This window comes from Lontra canadensis, unplaced genomic scaffold (genome assembly GCF_010015895.1).
Source record: "Lontra canadensis isolate GAN:19392208 unplaced genomic scaffold, GSC_riverotter_1.0 scaffold32, whole genome shotgun sequence".
Classification (NCBI taxonomy): Eukaryota; Metazoa; Chordata; class Mammalia; order Carnivora; family Mustelidae; genus Lontra; species Lontra canadensis.
Window position 1 is genome coordinate 8,928,145 of NW_022631026.1, and position 14,626 is coordinate 8,942,770.

At 44.7% G+C, this 14,626-nt stretch overlaps 1 pseudogene; it reads left to right on the forward strand.

Moving 5' to 3' along the window:
* The first annotated feature begins 9,902 nt into the window (after nt 1-9,902).
* LOC116873304 lies at nt 9,903-10,023 on the forward strand (annotated as a pseudogene).
* Nucleotides 10,024-14,626: the final 4,603 nt, after the last annotated feature.

Consider the following 14,626-nt stretch of genomic DNA (forward strand, 5'->3'; position numbering starts at 1 on the left):
GAGCCCTTACTTCCCTTTGCCATCAGGAATATGGTTCCGGGATGAAGTGAGTTTCCTATCGCTCTGGAGGCAGGAAAATTGGTGTCTTGTGCATTGTCTCATGTGCCTAAGGGGGGAAGGACTGTGCCATGTAACACAGCAGAGAAGCTGTCCTCTCAATACCTCTGGTTGCAGAGGGTACATATGCCAGTTCCAGGGGGGCTCCCCGGGTCCGGCCACAGATGGCACATGATGGGACAGATCTTGTTTGGAGGGACCCCAGCCAGTTTCATAGTCTTGAAGGTGGCATCTTTATGGGAAGCCAAGCTCCTCCTGTGACAATCTGGGGGAGATTATCCTGCACCTTGCTTTACATGGACTTCTGCTTCTGAATTAAGCTACAAGCTTCCTGGGGTGGGATATGCCTCATCAAGAGAGTATCTGCCCCAAAGCAAGGCAACATGTCTTCTTCAGGAAGGAAAAAGCAAAAACCATAAAGCCCTTCTGTCCTCACCCTCTGAAACAGTGGAGACAAGAACTCACCCCCAACAGCCCTTACTTTCTATGTGGGCTGCTGGAGCTGGGGCCACAGAAGCTACAAAGTATTGGTAACCTTCCCCAGCAAACTTTTCAAAAATCTCTCACACGTCTTCCTACACAGCACGTCCTTGAAAACATTGCATAGGAAGGCAATCTTAGCAAGACCTTTGGAATAGAAAGACAGTCAGGGACTCCGCCAGAGCAGGGGCTGAGGGACTGGATACCTGCATCCCAGCGTTGCTACTAACCAGTGGATGGTTTTACATGTAAGCGTCACTGTCCTCATTCATGAAACGGGGATGAGAGTAATCCTATAACATTGCTCTAAGATAACACCCTTTTTTTGTGACCTCTAAAGTGTAATTAAAGCACTAGTTATCATTATTAATAATAATGAAACAACAGTCATCAATTTGAATACCATCCTTTCCATTCCAGATTTTTTTTCTCTGCCTACTCCACCCTCCTGCCAGAGGTCTCTTGGATTTTGACAGTGATCCTTGTCACCAGACCTGTCAGAGAATGGTGTGGGGTCTTGGGTTACCAAGACCAAGGCAGGCACATTGTTCGTGAGGTTTTAGTTTCTAAATGTGGTAGAAAGGACCTCACCTAGGGGACAAAATGGTAAACCACTTTTGGTTTCTTATTCTGGTAAGCTCTCTGAGGGCACGAGTATTATCTATGTTGCCTACTGCTCTGTTCCCAGCAGCCCCTCGGGCCTGTTGATACTCAGTAAATGTGCTGGGGAAACCCTCAAGGAAATCCTAAGCCTTATTTCTTGTTTCCACAAACCTATTATCAATCCAAGTTAAGTGAGTCCAATATTCCTTTAAAGCACTCTCTCTACAGTGAATATGTCAACAACACTTTATTTTCACATAATGGAAATTTCTACCCTGTCCCATTCTTTTAAGTGAAACTGTCAAAACAAACAAACAAACAAACAAACAAACAAAACAAACAATAAAAAAACCACAAAATAATAACAACAAAACCTTAAGTGGTAAAATATAACGGCAAGCACAGTCCTTATGACTTGATCTGGGTTTAAATCCTAAATCTATCATTAGAGGAGTGACCTTGGGCAAGTTAACTTCCCTCCCTGAGCCTTGGTCTCCTTATCTATAAAATAGAAACAATGTGAGTACCTACCCTCTAGAGAGCACTTGAAGTTCAAAATATGAAAGTTAATGTCAAGTTCTCAAAACACTGTCTGGGATATGCCTGATCCTCTACAAATGTTTCCTGTGAACATGATGCCTGAACATTGAAGACAAACTTCACCTCCATGCTGTGGGGTGGAATCATACTACAGGGTTTCATAAGTCATAGAACCCTGAAACAGGACCCAGTGCAGGGTGATCTGGTCCTATGGGGGTCGGGACTCACATACAGTGCTGCTTGTTGAAATGAGCTCCAGATCCTAATCCACAACTATCTTCAACTGCCTGGAGATGTCCCTGGAGAACTTCAAAGTCAGCTGGCCCAAACTTGAATCCATAATCATTCAGACTCCCCATCTTGGTCAGTGACATTTTCATCCACTGTCATCTGGCCACCCACCTCAGAAGCCCAAGATACTTCCTGGTCTCCTTCCTCATGCTCTGAGCCAAGTTTCATTAGGTCCTGCTGAATTGACCTCCTTGTGATATCTAGAAGCCAACACCGACCCTTTCAATCCTCTGTCAGTCAGGCTTTATAACCCTCCCATTGTCAGCGGATCTAGTCTCCAGTCCTGCAACCTGGCACTGGTAGAAAACCATTCCTTCACACCTCACAGCCAGGAAGTGGTCATCCTAACAAAAAAATGTAACCACACCCTGCTCTTGCTCAAAATTCGTCCATGACCCTGGCCTGCTCCAGGAAAGAGGTCACTCCCTTCATCATGACTTGCAAGTCCCCATGTGCTCTGACCTCTGATGTCTTCGGCCTCTTTCCTTACACACCCCTCCTCCCATCCTTTGCTCCTGCCACCAAAGGACACCACTGTGTCGCTGAGGGTGTGTGGACCTCTGCTTGGAATACCCTTTCTCCTTTGGCCCTCCTGATAAAGTCCTCTTCAATTAGTAAGGCTCATTTGACTGTCACTTCCTTTGTGACTTCACCAGGGCCAAGGCCCTGGCTCTCTCAGCCTCCCCTTTGGTGTCTAGGACTATCTCCCTTCCTTCTCATTGTTCTCTGAGCTATCATCTCCATCACACAACATTGTCACTGAGGAGGCTACACTGTGTGTCACACAGTAACTGCCAGGATGGTGCATTGTTCATTTGAGGCCACAGTGCCCAGGGTCAGACTGAGAACAAAGCAGGTAATCATCAAATACTTAATAAATGAATGAAAATCATTACTTAATTAATTAAGTATAAAGGTAGGGTTCTTTCCTCAGAGAAATCAATATAAAGCCATTAGCAGACACACAAGGACTATTCTGCCTAGAGTGTTATTAACCCAGGGAGCTGTGTGGGCCACTTCCTGACCCCTGGCCCAAATGCCACCTTCATGGTAGGTGACACTGGTCACTGCATTCCAAGCACCCCCACCCTGCACTCTACATTCTCTCTTCCTGCTTCATGTCTCTCTGATGCTATGGTTATCAGGGAACATGGTTTTCTTTTCTTTCCCCTCCCCCACCATGCTCCTTCCACTCCTTTCCTCCTTCACACTTTCTTCCTTCCATCCTACCTTCTTTCTTTCTTTCTTTCCTTCCTTCCTTACTCCCCCTGACTAAAATGTAAGCTTTATGAAGGCAGGGATTTTGCCTGTTTTGCTCATTGCTGTATCTAAAACGACGTCTTCCAAACCGTAGCTGTTCCACGCGTGTTATATTGCAGAAGAAGGAATAAGAGAATGAATGAATGAATGGCATAAACTACCTGTGTTGTGGCTGGCAGTTTCATTAGAAAAGGGAATGATCACTTTAGCCTAAAGGCTCAAGAGTCCTTTGAAGTTCAAGGTCCATTAATCCAATTTTAATAGATTCCATTTATCAAAAAAGAAGAAAGAATACCTTTCTGCCCCGCCCCTGCCCCAGTCATCTTAACTCATTTTTAGTTTCAGAGTGAGCTGATAGAAGGGTCAGATTCTATCAATATAAAATTAAAATATTAAACTAAGTTCTTCTGGAAATAGGAATAGTAGCAATGAATTATATACATGGTATGACTAACACTTGCTTGGCTTCTACTATGGGCCCAGCCTGGTCCGAAGCCCACTGCCACATGTGAACTCCTTTCATCATCACACTAGCCCTGTGAGTGAGTATTATTGTTGTCCCCTTCTATAAAGCAAAACAATGATGTGCTTCGAGATTAAGTACCCATCCCCAATGTCACAGAGCCGCAGGTGGGGAGCCCAGGATTCATGCTGGATTACAGGAAATAAAATAGTTGAAGAAAAGGGGGTGGATACAAAGTTCTGCCTCTCAACAGAAGAGCCTTTTGGGAGCAAGAAACTCAACCTTCTGAACATCAGTAACCTCAACTATAAAATGGGGATGATTGTAACCATTCCTATGTCAAGAGACTGTGAGGCAATCACGTGTGAAAGTGCTGTCAAAAGGTGAGCTAACGTTACTCGCCGGCAAGGTTACAACATTAAGGCTTCCTTCCCATTCCATGTGATCACAGTATTACAGTCATTACATGATTGTTTCCTTCCCATTCCAGGAAAGAAACACTGTTACCATTTGCCATTCATTCATATAGCCTGGGTGCATTTGCCATGAGCTGTTACTAATTGTGACAGCAGGCTGTGCACTAAAGCTGATGTTAGAGTCTTTTTCTGGGCAGTAGAGGTGGTCTTCTCAGACTACGTCCAGGCCAGAGGCAACAACAAAAACTCTCTGGTTCAACAGTGGAAAAGCCTGGTGGTTGGCATCGAAAGACATGGATCTGAAGGAGACTTCTGCCCCTTGATAAAGGTCTTCTTTCATGCTCAAACAAGTCCTGCCTTGGGTTCTTTGTGCTTGCTAGTCTGTCTCCTTGACATGCTCTCCCCTTCCCGCTTTGAACCGGTTAATTCTAAGTGCACATGCTACTTTCCCTGGCCTCCAGGACTGCGTGGGGTCTCCTGCTTTGGGCTCAGATGTCACCATAGGAATTTCCACTGGCACCACACAGATGTGATGAAATCATCATTTGCATCAATACTAAATGTCTATCTTCTCCTTTAGGGTTAAGTTTGATGAGGTCAGCCTCAATCTCCACTTTTTCAACATCAGAACCAGGATCCATTGTGAGGACAACACCTTGCTTATAGATGCGCTTGTTAAAATACTTTGAATGAATGCCAGCACCAATTAAGTCACCTTGGAGAAGCCCTAAGCTCTCTGAGCCTTGCTTTCCATGTATATGGAAGAATTTCCCTGGCTGATTGCATTATAATAGTGAGGACTGTGGAATCAGAAAGCTCTGTAGACATAAAGCATTAACATACTGTGTGGGACTGAAGTGCTACAGTTTCTATGCAATGCATTTTAGGAAGTGAAAACTGCATTTGAAGATACAAACAAATTAATGTACATACCAGGCATTGAGTTAATTTGGAGTAAAAGCAGCCAGGAGGAAAAAGAGGACACATATCGAGGTGTGCGGGCAGAAGAAATCCAAACTCCGGAGTATATCTGGAACTCTGGGAGCCGTTTCAATGAGCATCCGGTTACACTGGAGACATATTTGAATTTCGCCATCCACTAAGTGATGTTTCACGTTGGCTACGGAGATGAATTCTAACTTACTGTAAATAGAATGAGAAGAGCTCTACTGCTAAATTATTTATTGCACATTACATCGGGCCCCAAGCAACGATGTTTTTAGGTTCCACAAAAGTAGCTGGGTATAGTCTATTGTCATTACATAAAGGAAAGTCTGACAATTTACATTATAAAATATAAATTACCCATTTATCAACCACCAAATAGCATAAAGCCTCCCTTGATTGTGGCAGTGTAGGAGGCTAGAAATAATTGTGTGCATCTTATCCCAAAAACTGGGTCCAGATTTGCCATAAAGATCCACCAATCAATTCTTTTCTAATTCTGTTGAATATGTGAAAGGCAAACTCTCCTCTCCTCCGATGAACCCCTGTACATCTTCCCAGTGCTTATGGAGAGTTAGGCTCCAGAAAAATCTTAATGGGGGTTGAATACAAAATAAGCCCTTTAGAAAGCTTCATGTTACAAAAGACAGATTGAGAAAGGCTTTCATATCCCTCTCACTAATTACAACAGGTTTGGGGTTGAGGGAGATTCTACGTAGAGAAACATGCCATATACCTTTTTTGTTTTTTTCTAATACATAGATTTAGGTACTTTTCTTTGCTGAGAAGTTACCCTTCATCTCCAAATTCTTATTCTTTTTCTTCCTTTTATTCCCTTGGTCTTTTCCTATTATCACTTAATTGAACAGTTTATTCATTTGGTCATTCATTTAGCAAATTAATAACCCTTCTGTAAGCTAAATTCCCTGCATCTACAGAACCACCCCCCACCCCGCCCATCCATCAGAGACTCCAGTGCCCCTAACCAAGAGGAAAGATGGGTGGGAGACATCCACTGTTCTCAATGAACCCTGCCAGTCTCTGGAACAGGCATCCACAAGTGATGAGGATTTTGATAGGCACAGACATGGAGGACTAAGCCAACAGCATGAGCAAGAGCTCAAAGAGGAAAAAGGATAGAAATAATATTTTAAAAATCTAATGATTTGGGAGGAAGTGCAATCAACCCAGAGATACCTTTTAAAGGTATCTGGTGGCTCAAAGACAGTAGGCTTGAGAGAGGAAGGAGCAAAATGATGAATGGGCAGTCACGAGGATGAATGGATTGGCACCTACAGCCCAGGAGCTCAGATAGTATTCTGTATCTACAGAGAGATCCAAGTGGAGCTTGGACCCTAGTCCTTGTAGCAACTTATTCTTCTCTACTTGGTCAATGAAGTGACCACGTTAGGTGCTGCAGAAAGGTGGGCACCCTGAGTGAAGGGGTGAGGGGCCAGATAGCTCTGCTGAAAGCTCTGTTCCTGTAGAAATGTTCTTTGAAAAGCTTATCCCTCTGCTCTCCTTCATTTGGAAGTTTAGTCCCTCTGTTATTAATCTATTGCCTCCATCCTGTCAATGGGGACAGATACGTAAGGGGAAATACACGTGTGTTCCCCTTGCAGGTGGATGGCCTCTCCAAAAGTGTGCATGGGCTAACACAATTGAATGCAAATCATAAAGGCATGTAGGGGCTCATCTTGACCAACTTTCCATGGTAGTGATGAGGGCACAGAAGCCACCTGAGCAGCAAGAGCGCACCAGAAACCCAGTATTTTCTCCAACTGCATCCACACAAGAGCATCACCAAGAATGAGAAAAGATGCCAGGTGCTATGGGGAAAAGAGAAATTTAATAGATAAAGGAGGATCAGACATGCCAGGATGTTGGGTAAGGTGTGGGGAATGAGGTGTGATTTTAAAATAGAAGAGTCAGAGGGGGCCTCAGTGACAAGGTGACATTTGAACAAAAGCTTAGGGGAGCTAAGAAGTTCATTGTATGGGCATCAAGGGAAGAGGCTACTGGAACAGCCAACAAGAAGGCTCTAAAGCAGGAGCCCACCTGTCCAGGGAAGAGCAAGGAGGCCAGAGTGGCTGGAGTGCAAGGTGCTGGGGAGGTGGAGCAGAGGGACAGAAGACAGCTCATGAGCCCTAATGAGGACCGGGTGACACATAGTTCTGTAGGCCCCTGGAAAGACACTGGTTTTCACCCTGCCTGTAATGGGTGCCACTGTGGGACTATCACCAGGAAGGAGATGGAGATCCAACATCTATTTTGCAAAGATCACTTTGGCAATCAAGTGGGGCGTAGACAGTGTGTGGTAGGAAAGCCTGTGGGGAGGCCATGGGAAGGCTATGGCAGTGGCCCAAGCAAGAATGATGCATTAGGCGTGATGAATAATCAAAACATAATTTCCAGGCAAATGCTTGAGGGATGCCATCAGTCATTCATACAGAAACCATGCGGAGTCAATATAAAGAACTCCCATTCTATTTTTTAGATGAGAATTGAATTCAGAGAAGCTAAGGCCTTCCTCAGTGACCCATATCTAATCAATGGCAGAGCCAGATTTCAAATCCTGACTCTAGAGCATTGGGCACCTACTGTATGCAGGCATGCTGTGAGACCTAGAGAGATGGATCCCTGCTCTCAAGAGCTATAGGCAGGCAGCTGACAAGAGGGGAACAGGGGCTCCTTCTGTGCCTCCAGATGATTCTGCTCCCACGAAATTTTACCTAGATGTGCCCAACAAATACACTCCACAGGGAGAGACCCATTAGCTCCTGGGCATAATTTTTTTTTTTCCTAAGGATCTTATTTATCTCTTTGACAGAGCGAGAGAGGGACAGCGAACAAAGGAACACAAACAGGAGTGGGAGAGTGAGAAGCAGGCCTCCGACTGAGCAGGGAGCCCAACACATAGCTTGATCCCAGGACCTTGGGATCATGACCTGAGCCAAAGGCAGACGCTTAATGACTGAGCCACCCAGGCAGCCCAGATCCTGAGAATAATTTTTTTTTTTAATTTTACCTGTTTCTGTTTGTTTGTTTATTTGTTTGTTTTATTGTGTTATGTTAGTCAGCATAAAATACATCATTAGTTTTTGATACAGTGTTCCAAGAGTCACTGTTTATGTACAATACCCAATGCTCCATGCAATACATGCCCTCCTTAATACCCACCACCAGGCTCACCCAACCCCCCACCACCCTCCCCTCCAAAACCCTCAGTTTGTTTCTCGGAGTCCACAGTCTCTCATGGTTCGTCTCCCCCTCAGATTTCGCCCAATTCACTGTTTATTTCCTTCTCCTAATGTCTTCCATGTTATTCCTTATGTGCCCCAAGTAAGTGAAACCGTTTGATAATTGACTTTCTCTGCTTGACTTATTTCACTCAGAATAATCTCCTTCAGTCCCATCCATGTTGATGCAAAAGTTGCGTATTCATCCTTTCTGATGGCTGAGTAACGTTCCATTCCACATATGGACCACGTCATCTTTATCCATTCGTCTGTTGAAGGGCATCTGGGCTCTTTCCACTGTTTGGCTATTGTGGACACTGCTACTATGAACATTGGAGTACTTATGGCCCTTCTTTTCACTACATCTCTTTCTTTGGGGTAAATACTCAGTAGGGCAATTGCCGGGTCATAGGGTAGCTCTATTTTTAATTTTTTGAGGAACCTCCACACTGTTTTCCAAAGTAGCTGTACCAACTTGCATTCTCACCAACAGTATAAGAGGGTTCCCCTTTCTCCACAACATTTGTCGTTTCCTGTCTTGTTGATCTTTGCAATTCCTGGGCATAATTTAAAAAAGCATGGAGGAAAACATGGAGACTCAGAAGAAACTAAACAATAAATAAAAATAAAAATCGGAAAATACATCTGCAAACTCCAGGGTGTCAGGAAGAGATCTGAAAGAGATTGGTCCTCCAACTCAGGCTCTTTCTCTATTTAGTTGCTAGAACATTCTTTCTCCTCCTCTTTCATTTTTCACCAGACTTTTTCCAAAAGGGGCTTGTATGGTCTTGCCCCTTCTCCCTGGCCAGACAAATAATGCCAATGGAGGGGCACCTGGGTGGTTCAATCAGTTGAGCATCTGCCTTTGGATCAGGTCATAGTCCAGAGTCCTGGGATCAAGTGCTGCATCAGGCTCCTTGCTCAATGGGAAGCCTGCTTCTTTCTCCCTTTCTCTCTGCTCATCCCCCACCCCCACTCATGCTCCTTCACTCTCTATCTATAAAATAAATAAATATATAAATACATAAACACATAAATAAATATTTAAAAAATAAATAATAATGCCAATGGAAGTCTGACAAGCTGTGCAGCCCCCAGGACTGTCTGCCCATCTATCTCTTCCTGGCCTTTCCTCTGCCACCACCTGCATGACACCAGGCTGCCCCGGCTGTTCCAGGCTCCCATCTCCACTGCTTTGGGCTCCAGCTGACCAAAGAAGATCTTGAATGAGGGATGGCAATGCTAGAGGAAGGGAAAATAAGTGGTTTTCCCTCTCCCTCTTCTCTCCAGCCTCGGAGCGACGACTTACCAGCCTAGCTGGTAACCAGCCCCTGACCTTGGGGAGTACATCTCCATTCCTCTGCTGTCAAGTTTGGGATGGCTTTCCTCCTTTTGTTAATCTCTGGGTTTCTTTGTTCTACTTGTAATTTATTCTAGTTGGCTTTGCCTATCTTTCGTCACCAGTGTACTTAATTCCCTAGATTAACTCCCTCCTGCTTTGAAGGCTTGAAGTGGCTTCTGCTTTTCTTGAATGACACACAGCATACTTGCAATGGATGGAAAGCCATGTCCTCAAAAATGTGCTGCCTTAAAAACAATACAAGACAAGTGCTTGGTGCAGAGGCACATACACTGAAATTGGAATGATTCAGGGAATCTTCTCAGGGAAGATGAGCACAAAACCCCACACAAGGACGACACGTAAATTTATGAGGCATTCCGTATTTTTTTAATTTTAATTTTATTTTTATTTTATTTTTTAAAGATTTTATTTATTCATTTGATAGACATAGATCACAAGTAGACAGAGAGGCAGGCAGAGAGAGAGGAAGGGAAGCAGGCTCTCCACTGAGCAGAGAGCCTGATGCGGGGCTCGATCCCAGGACCCTGAGATCATGACCTGAGCCGAAGGCAGAGGCTTAACCCACTGAGACACCCAGACGCCCCCCGTATTTTTTTTTTAATGAAAAAAATATATAAGACTTAAATTTTGAAGCCCCCACCTTAAAGATGAGTTCCCTTATGGATCTATAATTTTATAATAAAAATATTCATTTCGGTAGACATTGAAGTGTTTATGGTCAGAAAGGCAATTTTGAAAGAATAATCATCAGTTTCTTTAAAAGTTTTTATAATGAAGTAAGACACATTATATTCCACAGATTTTCTAAAAGGTTCATCAATATTTAATTTTCTTCTAAAAGCCACATTAGGATTAACATTACAAAGAAAACAGGCTTTTGTTCCAAGAAAAAAAAAATGTATCTCTGTGATGCGGCTGTTTTATCTGATATCTCTGTTAGCATAATATGGTGGAGGGGAGTATATTTATAATAACAACAGACTCGTTTTCTGAATTTCTGCCCCTTGCTACTTTTACAAACTAAGCATCATTTTACCAGCAGGAAGACACAGTACATAAAACTTGCAACAGCAGGATGTGTTCCCTAATGTTTGGCTAATCTTTGGGTGATCTCAAGGGAAGGTAATGGAAAAATTTTAATAGTTAGCAGGGGTTATGTGAACTTCTCTTTCTGTTACCTGGGTCAGCCAATGCTGACCAACGTGAGATGTTAGGGAACAAGAACCCAATGAATATGTCCAGAATCTCTTCCCTGCTCTATTCAGAGCCAATTTGTAGCTAGTTCCTAAGTGCTAAGCTTTAGTAGATATGCTCTAAATAATTAATCCTTTCCTTAAAGTGCTTTGATTTTTCTGATTCATATCAAGCTGAGTATATATTTGGCAACTCTAAGCCAACTGAGCCAAAACATGATTGTGTTATATTTCTGTCCCTGGGAGATTCTAGTGGAAGAAGCTGGAAAGGTGTGCTCTCCTAACCCTTGAAGAGAAGCTTGGCATTATTCACCTCACCAGAAGGGGCATATTTAGCCCAAATTAGAATATTCATGCATGCCGGTCATCGTGCGTGCTGGTCAACGTGTGTGTGGTTCTACACGTGTGTGCCTTTGCTCATGCTCTTGCCTTCCTCACTTCACCTAGCAACTCCATACTCAACTCTGAAGATCCAGCTGTTGCCACCTCCAAGAAGCCTTCCTTGACTCCACCCCATCCTCAACCTTGCTCCAGAGCCTCCCCTCAGCTTTCTTTCTGCTCCTCTGCTTTCTTTTGCACTTGGTTCCAAGGTGATGTCTTTGTGGGTCTGGGGCACCCACAGACTCCCAGCGACTACAGAGCAGGGACTGTCTATGGGAGCAAGCAGCCTAAAGAGCTTCTCGGTACATGTTTCTTGAACACAGCTGAGCTGAGCTGAGCAGAGTTGCTGATAATTTATGAAGTCGAGATCTCGCCTCCAGCAAAACTGCAAAAGGCAACAGCTCCTCTAGCCCTGTGCTCCATGACCATTTCGGGACACAGTGGAACATTCATCTCTTTTCCGTAAAGTCGCCTGTGTGGGTTTGCTGCTTGCATTTTTCCTTTTCTTTTTGGCTTTCTTCCTATAAGAATTACACAACCTCCTGTCCTCCTCTTACCTCCTCCTCCTCCTGCACTGCACTGTACCTCCGGCTCTGAAAAGCTATGAATAAAGAAAGACAGCTGGTACTTCAGGATCCTGTTACTAATTCAATACGTGCATACCTTTCCTGTGAGTCCTGCAGAGCTCCATTTTCTTGAGAATGGCAAAGCCAAAAAAGCCTTTCACTCTAGCCTTACAGAAAAATACAGATCTCCGAGGCCTGAAAGTGCTTTCCGAGCTCAGACTCTGCCCATCCTTCATGGGAGCGTGTTGGATAACACAGTCAGACACGCATTAGGTGAGCCTCCACCATTTGGTTCACTTCCCGAGCCCAGTCCCGCTCCTTTGGCTCTTCTCGCTAAAATAAGGTCAATACCGTCCACTGCACAGTGTCCGGGGGAGGGTTCGTAAGATCATGTTCTGCCGAGTCGGGCACCTCCTGTTCCAAAATGGGTAGAAATGATAATAAAGAGGATGGTGATAGTAACATGTTTATTCCCAGTGGTTACGGGTTAAATTTTATCCTCCCCAAATACAGAGGTCGAAGTCTTAACCCCAGAACTTCAACATGTGACCTTATTTGGAAAGAAGGTCTTTTCAGAGGTAATCAAATTAAAATGAAGTCATTAAGATGGGCCCTAATCCAGTATGACTGTGTCCTTATAAAATGGGGAGATTTGGAGACAGACACATACATGGGGAGAGCGCTCAGTGAAGATGAAGACAGATGTCCGCGTGATGCTTCCACAAGCCAAGGACCACCAAGGATTGCCAGCAGACCACAAGCAGCAGGGGAAGGGGCTGGGACCAGACACCCCCTCGCAGCCTCTGAAGGCACCAATACCACCAACAGCTTAACCTTGGACTTTGGCCTCCAGACCTGTGAGAGAATAAACTTCTGTTTTTGAAGCCCCCAGTCTATGGTAGTTTACCTTTGACAACACTGAAAGGACAGACTTTAGACAAATGCCTGAGGTGACAGAGCAGTGAGGAGAGGCAGAGCCAGAGCGCACGTCTCTGGGGAGCTCACTGGCTGACCCCCTCTGCAGATACACCCCCCCACCTGCTGCCTCCTCCAGGTGCTGCTGCTGCCTCCCTCTCCCAAGGCCCCTTCCTCTACACACTCACAACGTGTCCTCTCTTCTTCCCCAAATAAGCTGGGCACCTTCCCATCTCCTACCTTATACTTCAATTAGGAATTATATCCTTCCTATGAGAGATTTTGTTTTAATTAGTCTGGGGTAGGACCCAGTCCTTACATTGTTAAAAGCTCTCCAGGTGCTTTTCATGAGCAGTGGAGTGAAGATACCACCTCTGTACATGCCCCTTGGAGGGAGGCCATGGCTCCCTTACCCAGTGTGCACCACATTTGGTTCAGTGGATGTCCCAGTGGCTGGAGGTTAGTGAGTTGCAACCCAGGTAACAGGTCAATATGGAACTACAATGCTCCAGACCATATTGGACCCAACTGTTGTGTAAACTTGACCATGAAAGTTGCCTAACCCCTCAACACTACACTTCCCTCCCTCTCTCCTCCCTCTCTCCCAGGCTCTCTGCCTTCCAGGGATGCCCTCCTCTTTGTATCAGATCTCACTTTGCTCTCACCCATCAGGGCTCTGATCACCACACCCCCATTTTTTTTTTAAATTAAAAAATAATAATAATTTCCACAGTTCATTCATATACCTATCAGAAGTGAGTGCAAGCCATTTAGTGTGGCCAGAGAGTTCTTTCTGAAGTAACAACAACAGTAATAATAAAACAATCAAGAGTCCAAAAAAAAAAAAAAAAAAAAGAAAATCCTCTCCCTAGTAAAAACAGTTGAGTGTCTCAGGGTCTCAGGGGGCACCTGGATGGCTCCCCTGGTTAAGCATCAGACTTTTGGTTTCAGCTCAGGTCATGATCTTAGGTCCAAGGATTGGGCCCAGAGCTGGGCTCCACAGTCAGGGGGAGCCTACTTAAAATCCTCTCTCCCATTCCCTGGGCTCCTCCCCCCACTCAGGAGCTCTTTCTCTCTGAAATAAATTAATCTTAAAAAAATTAATCCATCACATATTTCAAGACGTTCAAACTCCTGCCGTGAGTCATCACACCTGTTGGAATTCTCACCTTTCTCCCACTCACTGCTCCGCTCCCCTGGTCCCTTTCCACAGCAGGCTTTCTCCTGCCTCAGGACTTCGCTCCTGCTCTTCCTTCTGCTTCACAAGCCAAACATGACTACTTTCCAACGCTTGGTTCAGGAACCTCCTTCCCTGAACCTGTGCTCTCACAGACGCTCCATCCCCATGGGCCTCCCAGGCAGGGTGAGACCTTGGAGTTCCCCTTTGCCCTCTTGGTCTGGTGACTGTGATTATGCATTTATATTGTCTGTCTCCCGACCCTCTGCAGTCCTAGGAACACTGACGGTCCTATTCATGTCTGTGTGGCCATCACTTAATCCAGCGTCTGGTACAGATTGGACGCCCGGCAAATATTTGCAGAATGAATGAGTATATCTTATTAGTTGATATTTACTAGTGCTTTACAGTTTACAAAGTGTTTCAAGTGCGAAACAATATGGGTAAAAGGGAAAGAAAGATCATGTGGGTCTAGTGGCCATTTCACCGAGTCTCCTGCCAGCTCTGACTCAATTTTTCAATGAGTTACTGTTCTCCAAGGTCCTGCAGGGGCAATACGGCCATTAGGCGAATGTGTTGGTTTTTGGACTTGGACAAAGAAGAATGAGTTCATACGTCCTGGTGCAGAATGGAATTTGTTTCACAAGCCACCCCCTTCCCCCCAAATTTGATTGACACCATGACCCCTGGTCATTCCATATTCCTAGTAAGAACCCTGAATGCTGCCATCTACAAGG